Source organism: Anomaloglossus baeobatrachus, chromosome 9 (assembly GCF_048569485.1).
Source record: "Anomaloglossus baeobatrachus isolate aAnoBae1 chromosome 9, aAnoBae1.hap1, whole genome shotgun sequence".
NCBI lineage: Eukaryota > Metazoa > Chordata > Amphibia > Anura > Aromobatidae > Anomaloglossus > Anomaloglossus baeobatrachus.
In genome coordinates, this window is record NC_134361.1 from 110,079,844 (window position 1) to 110,094,031 (window position 14,188).

Sequence of the window (14,188 nt, forward strand, 5' to 3'; positions counted from 1 at the left end):
GTTGTAAACAACAGTCTGGGGAGGATGAGTGCGGGAGGGAGAGGCTCAACGGGGACGGACGGATGGATGGATGCGGGAAGGAGAGGCTCAACGGGGACGGACGGACGGAGGGATGCGGGAAGGAGAGGCTCGGATGGACGGAGGGCTGCTTAGTGTGGGAGGGGGAGGCTCAAGGACTGGCGGAAGAAGGGCTCCTTAGGGAGACACAACGAAGACAGGTGGACGGAGGGCTGCGAGAGGGAGAGCCTTAACGGGGTCGGGAGAACGGAGGGCTGCGGAGTGCGAGAAGGGGAGGCTCAAGGACAGGCGGGAGGGAGACACAACGAAGACAGGTGGACGGAGGAGGAGGCTGAACAGGGACTGACGAAGAGATGCAGAGTGCAGGAGGGAGAGGCTAAACGGGGACAGACAGGGCTGCAGAGTGCGGGAGGGAGAGGCTAAACGGGGACAGACAGGGCTGCAGAGTGCGGGAGGGAGAGGCTAAACGGGGACAGACAGGGCTGCAGAGTGCGGGAGGGAGAGGCTAAACGGGGACAGACAGGGCTGCAGAGTGCGGGAGGGAGAGGCTAAACGGGGACAGACAGGGCTGCAGAGTGCGGGAGGGAGAGGCTAAACGGGGACAGACAGGGCTGCAGAGTGCGGGAGGGAGAGGCTAAACGGGGACAGACAGGGCTGCAGAGTGCGGGAGGGAGAGGCTAAACGGGGACAGACAGGGCTGCAGAGTGCGGGAGGGAGAGGCTAAACGGGGACAGACAGGGCTGCAGAGTGCGGGAGGGAGAGGCTAAACGGGGGACAGACAGGGCTGCAGAGTGCGGGAGGGAGAGGCTAAACGGGGACAGACAGGGCTGCAGAGTGCGGGAGGGAGAGGCTAAACGGGGACAGACAGGGCTGCAGAGTGCGGGAGGGAGAGGCTAAACGGGGACAGACAGGGCTGCAGAGTGCGGGAGGGAGAGGCTAAACGGGGACAGACAGGGCTGCAGAGTGCGGGAGGGAGAGGCTAAACGGGGACAGACAGGGCTGCAGAGTGCGGGAGGGAGAGGCTAAACGGGGACAGACAGGGCTGCAGAGTGCGGGAGGGAGAGGCTAAACGGGGACAGACGGAGGGCTGCAGAGTGCGGGAGGGAGAGGCTAAACGGGGACAGATGGAGGGCTGCAGAGTGCGGGAGGGAGAGGCTAACAGACGGAGGGCAGCAGAGTGCGGGAGGGAGAGGCTAAACGGGGACAGACGGAGGGCTGCAGAGTGCGGGAGGGAGAGGCTAAACGGGGACAGACGGAGGGCTGCAGAGTGCGGGAGGGAGAGGCTAAACGGGGACAGATGGAGGGCTGCAGAGTGCGGGAGGGAGAGGCTAAACGGGGACAGATGGAGGGCTGCAGAGTGCGGGAGGGAGAGGCTAAACGGGGACAGACGGAGGGCAGCAGAGTGCGGGAGAGAGAGGCTAAACGGGGACAGACGGATGGAGGCCTGCAGAGCGCGGAAGGGAGAAGCACAACGGGGACTGACGGTGGGCAACGGAGTACGGGAGAGAGACTCAATGGCGATGGAGGGCTGCTGAACGCAGAAGGGGAGAGGCTCAACGAGATGGAGGCGTACAGAAGTCAGAGGCTCAACAGCGATGGGCGGACGGAGGGCTGCGGAGCGCAGGAGGGTGAGGCTCAACCAGGATAGGCGGACGGGGGGGCGCAGAGTGCAGGAGGGAGGGGCTTAATGGGGATGGCTAGATGGAGGTCTGCGGAGAGGGAGAGACTTATGGGGATCGGTGGAGTGTGGGAAGAAGAGGCTCAACTGGTACAGGCAGAGTAGAGTTCGGGATAAACTTTGTGGACGGAAGATTGCGGAGAGTGGGAGGGAGAGACTCAACGCGGACGAAGGGCTGCGTAGGGATGAAACTCAACAGGGATGGGCAGACGGAGGGAGAGACTCATTTGGCACAGGTGGATAGAAGGCTGCGGAGTGCAGGAGGGAGAGACAACTGGGATAGGCAGACGGAGGGCTGCGGAGTGTGGGAGGGAGAGACAACTGGGACGGGGGTCTGCGGAGTGGACTGTGGGAAGGAGAGGCTCAACAGGGACAGGTGTCTGAGTGTGCAGTGTCAGGCGGCGTGTGCAGTGCACCCCATGATTATTGGGGTGGCTCATAAGAGCGCGGGTCAGATGGGAGTATAATAAGCTGCGGAGCGCCAGAGAGAGTGAGGAAGAAGCATAACTGGGACGGAGGGCTGCGGAAGAGAGAGGCTCAACGGATAGAGGCATACAGGAGGGAGATTCTCAGCGACGACAGGCGGATGGAGGGTTGCGGAGTGCGGGGGCTAGAAACTCAGCGTGGACTGTCAGGCACAGTGCAGGAGGGAAAGGCTCAACGGGGATAGGCAGTCGGAGGGCTGTGGAGTCCGGATGGTAGAGGCTCAACAGGAACAGCCAGATGGAGGGCTGCGGAATGTGAGAGGAGATGCTCAACGGGGATAGGCGGACGAAGGGCTGCAGAGTGGAGTGCAGGAGGGAGAGATTCAACCGGGATTGTTTGATGGCGGAGTGCTGGAGGGAGAGGCTCAAAGGGGAAAGACAGTAGACTGCGGGAGGGAAAGACTCAATGGTAACATGCGGACGGAATGCTGCGGAGAGCGGGAGGAAGATATTCAACACGGACGGACAGAGGGCTGCTGAGAGCTGGAGGGAGAGAATGGGGACAGGCAGACAGAGGGCAACGGAGTCCTGGTGGTATAGGCTCAATGGGTATGGGCGGACAAAGGGCTGCGGGAGGGAGAGACTCAACGAAGATAGGCGAACTCTGAGGGCTCTGGAGTAGAATGCGGGAGGGAGAGACTCACGGGGACCTGCGGAGTGTGGGAAGGAGAGGCTCAACAGGGACAGGTGGAGTGCGGGAGGTAGAGGCTCAATGGGGTCAGGCAGATGGAAGGCTGCGGAGAGTTGGAGGAAGAGACTCAACACAGACAAAGGGTGGGAGATACTCGGTTGGCACGGGCGGATGGAGGGCTGCGGAGTACAGGAGGGATAGACTCAATGGGGATGGGCGGAGAGAGGGCTGCGGAGTGCGGGGGGGAGAAACAATGGCGACAGGTAGACAGAGGGCTGCGGAGTGTGGGAGAGAGAGACTCAACAGGGACAGGCATCTGAGTGCAACATGTGTCTGAGCAGTGTCTGGCAGAGTGTGCCCCGTGTGCAGTGCACTCCATGATTATTGGGGTGGCTCATAAGAGTGTGGGTCAGACGTGAGTATAATCAACACATGAGGCAAAAGCACAGAAAATGGAGACCACATGGCCTGTGAACGTCAGCTGGGAGCTCACACGGATGTGTCTGCATAGGGATTGGGGCTCTGTGTATGAACCGCAGCATGTCTATTTTGGGTCCGACCCCTCATTATAAGGCCACGTGCACATTAGGTATTTGGTGAGTTTTTAACCTCAAAATTTGGAAGTCAAAACCAAGAGTGGGTGAAAAATGAAAAAGTGGGCACGTGTTTATAATATACTTTTTCTCTGATTGTTCCACTCCAGGTTTTCGCTTGGAAATAGTGAGGTAAAAAAACTCACCAAATACTGAACATGTGCATGAGGCCTAAGTCAGTGGAGGTGCAAAAAATGGGTTCATCAGTATATCATGCGGACTACACGATCCAGTACAATTATAAAGCAAGAAATGATTTGTCCTTTAAAGGGGTTCTCCTCTACTCAGACAACCCCTTCTCCTTCATGTTTGCTCCTGTTAAGATAACACACTCATCTCCAATTTGTGTGCCATCCCAGCAGTGTCAGAACTCACTCTTCAGTGATGCTGGCTCTGATTGGACAAGGGGGATGTGACGTAACAACATGACAGGAGACCTGAGGGAGCAAGTGCCGTAAAGTCAGAACGGCGCCAACACCAGGGGGGAGTGTAAGTGTGGTTATCTTAACAGGCAAACGTAAAGGAGATGGAGTTGTCTAGCCCCTTTAAATTGTTCATGTAAAAACTTGATGCCACACAGATGTAAAAAAACATCTTTTTTTTGTCTCACACATTTATGAAACACGTAGTCTGCTAGTATCAACCGATCTGAGATAAGTGCTTCATATACAGTTGAAACCAGAAGCTTACATACACTATCTAAAAAGACACATCTGTTTTTCTCACTATCCAATCAGAATAAACCTTTCCCTTTTTAGGACAATTTAGGACAATTAAGGCCCCGTTACACGCAACGACATATCTAACGATATATCGCCAGGGTCACAGATTCCGTGACGCACATCGGTCATCGTTAGCGACTTTGTTGCGTGTGACACCAACGAGCGGCTGTTAACGATGGAAAATACTCACCAAATCGTCCATCGTTGACACGTCGTTCATTTTCAAAAAATCGTTGGTTGTTGAGGACGCAAGTTGTTCGTCGCTCCCGAGGCAGCACACATCGCTATGTGTGACACCTCGGGAACGACGAACAACAGCTTACCTGTGTCCTCAACGAGCACCGAGGTGGGAGTGACAGAGATGCGGCTGCTCTCTGCCCCTCCGCTTCTATTGGCGGCCAGCTCCGTGACGTCGCTGTGACGCTGAACAAACCTCCCCCTTTCAGGGGAGGTTGTTCACCGCCCACAGCGACGTCGTTAGGGAGGGCTGTACGTGTGACACGGTTAAGCGAGATTGTGCGCCACGGGCAGTGATTTGCCCATGACGCACAAACGACAGGGGGCGGGTGCCATCGCTAGTGATGTCGCTCCGTGTAAAGCCCCCTTAAGGAACCCAAATTATTTAGATTTAACGGCAAATGCCAGAATAATGAGAGAGAATGTTTTAAGGTACATATTTAGTATTCAATTAATGTAAAGGCGCCCAAATGTGCAATGTGACCAATATACAGACACACTCGAAGCATACTGCCATGAATGAATTCATTAACTCCAATATTACTGTAAATGATAAAAACCTAAGGTATTTAGCGGTTTTGATCAAAGACCACAAAAGCCATCTAACCACGTCAAGGTGCAGCTCACAATTGCACATCCTTCCCTTCTTTGTTTGTTGTTCCATGAGTTTTTACTCATGTGCATCTAGTGGCCCTTTGTCCTTGCTTCAGGAGCTTTTCAGTACAAGGCTTATGTTAGGTGCAGTATCATGCCCCTTTTCAATTTCTAGAATTATCACACCAGTTGCCTGACCAATATCCAGATTGCCAGGTACCTCCTTATAGAAGCCCAGCATGTGTGTTAGGCCGGCGTCACACTTGCGATTGCAAAATCGGTCCGATTCTCATGCCTGAGGGTAGGATGAGCTATGTCCGAGTGTTGATCCGTGTGCAATGCAATTGCAATGCGAGTCTGTGATTTTCTCATGATAGTAGTCGTGAGCAATCCGTATTCAATCCGTATGTGATCCGTTTTTTTCTGAGCAGCTGTCATTTCAGTCATGTACAGGAGCATTTACAGTGTTCTCTGCTACATGATAGCATTGTATTTAGAAAAACGGATGTCTCTAGGATGGTCCGTGTGCCGTCCGTGTGACATACGTTTTTCTCTCACACCCATAGACTTGCATTGGAGAGTCTTGCACGAGAACTCAAAAAAATCGCAGCATGCTGCGATTTCTAGTCAGTCCGATTTGGACTGAAAAAAAAAAAAGCAGATCGGAGCTGCCTCATTGATTAACATTGGTCCAAGTTCAATGCGAGATTTTCTCACATTGCACTCGTGTGAGTCAATCGGCATAACATCTCTTTCATTAATCCATGCAGTTTGTCAGTTATTTTATTGGTTTAATTAACACACGTGGCCAAAATTGTTGGTATCCCTCGTTTAATGAAAGAAAAACCTACAATGGTCACAGAAATAACCGGAATCTGGCAAAAGTAATAATAAATAAAAAAAATCTATGAAAATGACCATATCAACGTCAGACATTGCTTTTCAACTATGCTTCCACAGAATTTAAAAAAAAATAAAACTCATGAAATCGACTTGGACAGAAATGATGGCACCCTCCTCCTCCTCCTTAACTTAATATTTTGTTGCACAACCTTTTGAGGCAATCACTGCAATCAAACGATTCATGTAACTGTCAATGAGACTTCGGCTCCTCTCGACAGGTATTTTGGCCACTCCTCAAGAGCAAACTGCTCCAGTTGTCTGGTGTGTGAAGGTTGCCTTTTCCAGACGCCATGTTTCAGCTCTTTCCAAAGATTCTCAATAAGATTTAGGTTAGGGCTCATAGAAGGCCACTTCAGAATAGTCCAATGTTTTCTTCTTAAGCGGGCTTTACACGCTGCAATATCGTTAATGAATTATCATCGGGGTCACGGTGTTTGTGACGCACATCCGGCGTCATTAACAATATCGCAGTGTGTGACAATTATGAGCGACCTTAAACGATCGCAAAAGCGGTCAAAATCATTTGCCGCGGAGAGGTCGTCCTGAATCAAAAAAACATTTTCTGCTTATTAGAGATCTTGTTCGTCATTCCTGCGGCAGCACACATCACTGTGTGTGACACCGCAGGAGCGACAAACATCTCCTTACCTGCCTTCACCGGCAATGCGGAAGAAAGGAGGTGGGCGGGATGTTCGTCCCGCTTATCTCAGCCCCTCCGCTTCTATTGGATGCCTGCCGTGTGATGTCGTTGTGACGCTACACAAACCGCCCCCTTAGAAAGGAGGCGCATCGCCGGCCAGAGTGACGTCGCAGAGCAGTAAGTGCGTGTGACGGAGTTAAGCGAGGTTGTGCCCCACGGGCAACGATTTGCCCGTGTCGCACAACCGACGGGGGCGGGTACGATCGCTTGCGATCTCGCTAGCGAGATCGCAGCGTGTAAAGCCGCATTAGCCATTCTTGGGTTTTCTTCTGGTCACATGGGTATGACATCAGCACAGGTCCTTCTAGTCAGTTAGTAGAATGATTCTAAAATATAGTAGAATTAGCATAAATAACAGGTAGGACGAACAGGCAGGGGGCAGGAATCACTATGAATACCGCACTCCAGCTATCAGCTGATTGGCAGCTGCTGCCACTCAAAAAGCTGCTCATTTTACAAACTTTACTTGCTTGGATTTCAGAACCTATACATCCGAGCTGACAACTAAAGGTATGTATAGAATCAGCCTGATAGCGCCAGTATAGCACTGGATTTAGAATATATAGGAAATCCTGCTGATCGGTGTGCTTTAAAAACTGTATACAAGTGTACGATGAAGACTTGAAGCTTAGATGCCTTTTTGAAGGTAAAGAGCAGACACACAATCCTCTGTAAAGATTTCTCATTTGTTCAATTGCTTTGAATTGGTGGTAGATCATCTTTAAAAATAGCCATCCACAAAAAGATTCAGACATATAGATTAATATTAGATATTATTACACAATTTTGATCAAAAACTCTTTTGCTCAGATTGTCGCATCTATAGTTCAAATCTCTTAATTGCATCATTTTCATGTATAAAATCCTGCCTCTGACAAAGTCCAAACTTGGAGTGAAAAACTAAATTCAATGTCCAAACATGCTAGCTAAGAATATCTAAACTAATTAATCAAATCACCCATTCCAACATAGTCATTACCCCCCAATTAGATCTCCTCTCTGTAGACCTTGACTAGATTGAGCTATCCTTCAAATGTGTTATTATCCACATCTTCCTCACCACCAGATCCCTTATTGCAGCCAATTGGAAAAATCCCCTCCATCTATTACACAACTTATTGAACCACTAGAAGGTGGCCCGATTCTACGCATCGGGTATTCTAGAATTTACGTATTGTGTAGTTAATGTATGATTTTTGATATATAGATGTTGTTGTGTGTAGTTACCAAGTGTTTGTGTAGGGCGCTGTACATGTTCTGGGTGTTGTCTGGGTGTGATGGGGGGTGAGAGCGGTGTTGTATGTGTGTTGCGTGTGTTGCGTTGTTTGTGGAGCGCTGTGTGTCTGTAGCGTTGTGTGTGTGTGTTGCGCGGTTTGTGTGGGTGTGGTGTGTTTTGGGGGAGGTATGTTTTGTGCAATGTGTGTGTTGCGTGGTATGTGCGTATATTTATGTATGCTGCGGTGTTTGTGTGTTGGGTGTTGTGTGTGTGCAGCGTTGTCTGTGTGTGTGGGTGTCTGTGTACGGCGGTGTTTGTGGTTCCCAGTGTGTGTGTGGTGTGTTGTATGTGTGTGTGTTGGGGGGAGGTGTGCACCTCCCATCGTGCTCCATCCCCCATGCTGCGCACCCCCCATCGTGCTCCATCCGCCATGCTGCGCACTCCCAAACGTGCTCCATCCGCCATGCTGAGCACTCCCAAACGTGGTCCATCCGCCATGCTGCGCACTCCCAAACGTGCTCCATCCGCCATGCTGCGCACTCCCAAACGTGCTCCATCCGCCATGCTGCGCACTCCCAAACGTGCTCCATCCGCCATGCTGCGCACTCCCAAACGTGCTCCATCCGCCATGCTGCGCACTCCCAAACGTGCTCCATCCGCCATGCTGCGCACTCCCAAACGTGCTCCATCCGCCATGCTGCGCACTCCCAAACGTGCTCCATCCGCCATGCTGCGCACTCCCAAACGTGGTCCATCCGCCATGCTGCGCAGTCCCAAACGTGTTCCATCCGCCATTCTGCGCAGTCCCAAACGTGTTCCATCCGCCATGCTGCGCACTCCCAAATGTGCTCCATCCGCCATGCTGCGCACTCCCAAACGTGCTCCATCCGCCATGCTGCGCACTCCCAAACGTGCTCCATCCGCCATGCTGCGCACTCCCAAACGTGCTCCATCCGCCATGCTGCGCACTCCCAAACGTGGTCCATCCGCCATGCTGCGCAGTCCCAAACGTGCTCCATCCGCCATGCTGCGCACTCCCAAACGTGCTCCATCCCCCATGCTGCGCACCCCCCATCGTGCTCCCAGCCTCCCCCAGCATCAGCCTCCCCCTCCCAACCTCCCCCAGCATCAACCTCCCCCAGCATCAGCCTCTCTCCTCCCAGCCTCCCCCAGCATCAGCCTCTCTCCTCCCAGCCTCCCTCCTCCCAGCCTCCCCCAGCATCAGCCTCCCCCAGCATCAGCCTCCCCCAGCATCAGCCTCTCTCCTTCCAGCCTCCCCCAGCATCAGCCTCCCCCAGCATCAGCCTCTCTCCTCCCAGCCTCCCCCAGCATCAGCCTCCCCCTCCTAGCCTCCCCCAGCATCAGCCTCCCCCAGCAGCAGCCTCTCTCCTCCCAGCCTCCCCCAGCATCAGCCTCTCTCCTTCCAGCCTCCCCCAGCATCAGCCTCCCCCTCCCAGCCTTCCCCAGGATCAGCCTCTCTCCTCCCAGCCTCTCTCCTCCCAGCCTCCCTCCTCCCAGCCTCCCTCAGCATCAGCCTTCCCCTCCCAGCCTCCCCCAGCATCAGCCTCTCTCCTTCCAGCCTCCCCCAGCATCAGCCTCCCCCTCCCAGCCTTCCCCAGGATCAGCCTCTCTCCTCCCAGCCTCCCCCTCCCAGCCTCCCTCAGCATCAGCCTTCCCCTCCCAGTCTCCCCCAGCATCAGCCTCCCCCTCCCAGCCTTCCCCAAGATCAGCCTCTCTCCTCCCAGCCTCCTCCAGCACGCCGTGCTCCTCTGCCGACACTCACAGATCCGATCGCATACACTCATACACACCCGATCACATACACTCACACACACCCAATCGCATACACGCACACACACACGATTGCATACACTCACACACACTGACGATATCGCACATCCACGCTCACACTCACAACATCCGGAGATACCACATGCTTCTGGCTATGTGATCCTCCAGCAGGTCCTGGAAGGTCACAACAGCACAGTATTGAGGCCGAGAAGCAAGCGATATCTCCGGATGCTGTGAGTATGTGGATGCGATGTGATGTGTGTGTGAGGTGTGTGTGAGAGTGAGTGTGAGCCGGTGTACACTGGTAACTATGATACACATCGGGTAACCAAGGGACCTTAGTTACCCGATGTGTATAATGGTTACCAGCGTTCACGGCCTCCGTCAAGATCCCAGCATCGCAAGGTTATGTCTGGCGCTGCTGGGATCGTGACGGAGCCGGTGTACACTGGTAACTATGATACACATCGGGTAACCAAGGGACCTTAGTTACCCGATGTGTATAATGGTTACCAGCGTTCACGGGCTCCGTCAAGATCCCAGCATCGCAAGGTTATGTCTGCGATATCCCAGGATGTTGTGAGTGTGTGGATGTGATGTGTGAGGTGTGTGTGAGAGTGAGTGTGATCTGATGTGTGTGTGTGTGTACTCACCTGGGAGTCGGAGCTCCGTGTCAGTTGGGCCAGAGCGAGCGTGCATTGCGTGAGGGGGGCAGGGCCTGCAGAGAGCCAGGGCGAGAGGCCAATCCGTGTGGGGGGGCGGGGCCATGGCGAGCCCAGCGGCCAATCAGCTTTGTGTCACCGTAAGGACACAATTTTGGAGCATGACAGACAGACAGACAGAATAAGGCAATTATATATATAGATTAGCTCAATAAAACAATTTTGAGAAACATTACGCCACTATTAACAATAATTTCCCTAAATATTTCTGGGAGTGGAATCCATTAAATCAATATCGCCAAGGCGTTACATGAAGATCAGATGATCCTAATGATTGAATTCTAACATGTGGTTGTCTTTGTGTTGATCTTATTATAGCCTTCAACTCGGGTTTTCTTATAATACTGAAATCCTCTAGACCAGGGGTGGGCTATTAATTTTCCCATGGGGCCGCATGAGAAATTGGGATTGGTTTAGAGGGCCGGACTAATATAATTAACTCAGTTCTACCCAATATACTACATCACTACACCCCCTCCATATACTACACCTGTAATAAACTACACCACTACACCCTCATATACTACACCTGTATTATACTACACCTCCCATATACCTGTAATATACTACACCCCCATATACATTTGTATTATACTACACCACTATATAATACACCTCCGATATACTACATCATTACACCCCTATATACTACACCTGTAATATACTACATCACTACACCCCATATACTACACCTGTAATATACTACAACTCCATATAGTACACCTGTAATATACTACATCACTACACCCCTATATACACCTGTAATATACTACATCACTACACCCCTATATACACCTGTAATATACTACATTACTACACCCCTATATACACCTGTAATATACTACATCACTACACCCCTATATACAACTGTAATATACTACATCACTACACCCCTATATACACCTGTAATATACTACATCACTACACCCCTATATACACCTGTAATATACTACACCTCCATATAGCACACCTGTAATATACACCTCCATATAGCACACCTGTAATATACTACATCACTACACCCCATATACTACACCACTATATACACCTCCATATAGCACACCTGTAATATACTACACCTCCATATAGCACACCTGTAATATACTACATCACTACACCCCTATATACACCTGTAATATACTACATCACTACACCCCTATATACACCTGTAATATACTACATCACTACACCCCTATATACACCTGTAATATACTACATCACTACACCCCTATATACACCTGTAATATACTACATCACTACACCCCTATATACACCTGTAATATACTACATCACTACACCCCTATATACACCTGTAATATACTACATCACTACACCCCATATACTACACCTCCATATAGCACACCTGTAATATACTACACCTCCATATAGCACACCTGTAATATACACCTCCATATAGCACACCTGTAATATACTACACCTCCATAGAGCACACCTGTAATATACACCTCCATATAGCACACCTGTAATATACTACATCACTACACCCCATATACTACACCACTATATACACCTCCATATAGCACACCTGTAATATACTACACCCCCATATGTCACACACCCTGCTTCCCATACAGCCTGCACCCCCATATCACACACACTACACCCCCATATGTCACACACCCTGCCCACATATCTCACCCTGCCTGTACCCCAACTTACCCCTCTCAAACACTCTGCACCCCTTCACATCCTTCTGTCAGTCTGCAGCCCTCATATGCACTCACCCTGCAGCCCCCCTCACCCTCATGTCCCCTCTTTTCTTATTACCAGTCATCATGTGTCCACATCTCCTTCCGGATTCAGTATCTTGCTTTCTGCCCGACATCCTGTGTCTCCCCCACACAGTCACATGGGCGTGACATCATCGCAGGTCCTACAGTGCAGGATGAATTATTCTGTCTGCTGTGCTGCTTCTTCTCCTGCACTGACTGTGCGGACCTGCACAGGATCTCTTCCTGCTCGGCACGCTGCAGCCCGGCTCCACTGCACCGGCTGAAGACGGGCGGGCCGGTCACAGAGAGCAGGCGGGCCGGATGTGGCCCGCGGGCCGCCCCTTGCCCAGGTCTGCTCTAGACGTTGACAAATGTGATATATTTCATAGTTCTCAATTATAACTGTTGTATATATTTAATCCTCATATTCTCTCTCAGCTTGCAACACATTTATTAGATGTTCTCCCTTTCCCAGTTTCCCTCCCTTTTTCCTTCCCCTTCTTATCAGTTTCCCCAATAAAAATGTCACTACTCTCCTCAACCCCATACTCCTCTTCCTATCGTTCCTCCCTTTCGCATTTTATAGTACTTAAATGGTAAGATGATAGAATAGAATGATTACTGCAATGATAATACAACTCCAGCAAATTTGTACTTCCCCACACATTTTCAAAATACAAATATTTTAAAACATACTAGCTAAGGAAACATTCTCATCTACAGTCTATACTTATGTCACTTTTCTGAATTTGTTATATCATTTTGAGATGATCTTCTTCAAATAATCTCTTTATAAATGGACTAAATGCACGGTCACACAGCCTTTTTAGGAGGTTACTTTTAGTTCAGGTTTATATATTAATCATTAATAGTATTCTTGTTTTTGGAGTTTCGTTATTTACTTATGTACCTTTTCCCTATTGATGTCCTTTGCTGTTATAGCTTTGATTAAGTTTTTTCAAGTTCGTAGAAGTAGTTTGTCGATTTTATAAAACTGCGTATTTTTTGTGCATGTGAAAGGTGGTTCATGCTTTTTGCTGCACTCAACTATAAACTCACATGGATTGTGGTGTTTATAGTGCTAATTTTTATATATGTGGTGTAAGATGGCAATCGGCCTCATTGTAAATGAGCGGTATGTACTGTGACGACATGGACACCCAATGCCTCTCATGGGTTAAAGTTTCTTAAAATTCAGCCAGACGTCATTGTTCTTCTGTCTGCTATCTCATGTTTGCTTAGCTATTGTTTCTCCAGACCCTTCCAGTAATCATTGTATTGTAGTTGTGTATTGCTAATGTGATTACCTTAGTAGCCATTATCTAGGCTGTGCATTCCAGACTACATGTATACCCTCAGTCTTTCTGTGGACATCATTTGGATGAACATTGTCCATGCAGCTTGAGATTCATCCAATGGGAGAGGCGATCTTGTCCAACCAATCGATGAGGACGCAGTGTATCCAAGTGGAAGGCTGTGGCTATAAAAGGGATTTCTTTAAGCCACCAGGTGGTTGTTGATGGATGCTGATGGATCCAGTCTAAGCTCTTAGGAGCTGACTAGAAAATCAGGATATCTTATGGCTTCAATCTAGGGACTCCGGTTCCGGTTGGAGACCATATCCACAGCCTAGGGATTTCGACTCCAGCTGCTAGGATTGTATCATCATACCAGGACTACCTAAGGAGGACACTCAGGTTGGGACAGTTCAGTCACCTGTTACAGACTTTGCAGACCTCAGCCAGCTTCCTAAATCTGGCGTTATTCCAGTCACGGTGGGTGCCCGCCAAAAGCGGGGTGCTGCTGGATTGGAGTAAGTAGCCCTGGAACCTGTGAGGCATGGACATTCTAAATCCCTGGTGAGCCAGTGGAAGGGTGAGACTCTGTTGCCTGTTACATTTGTGTGTTTTGCTGGTTATGTGTTATGTGCCGTTAATTGTTTGGGGATCCAATAAAGTCTAATTATTGGGATTCCCTCACCCTGTGTTGTCTGAGTAGTGTTACGCCCACGGTTAAGGAGGCCGGCGTTCAGTTGGGATGAGTCCTGAGCCACGCTGTCTTTCTAAAGGCGGCGGGTTTTAGCGGACGAGAGCACCCACTGAGACCCGTGTCCCCACATGTACCACAGAAGTGGTGGAAACCTGGAGGTCCTATCTGGTACATGT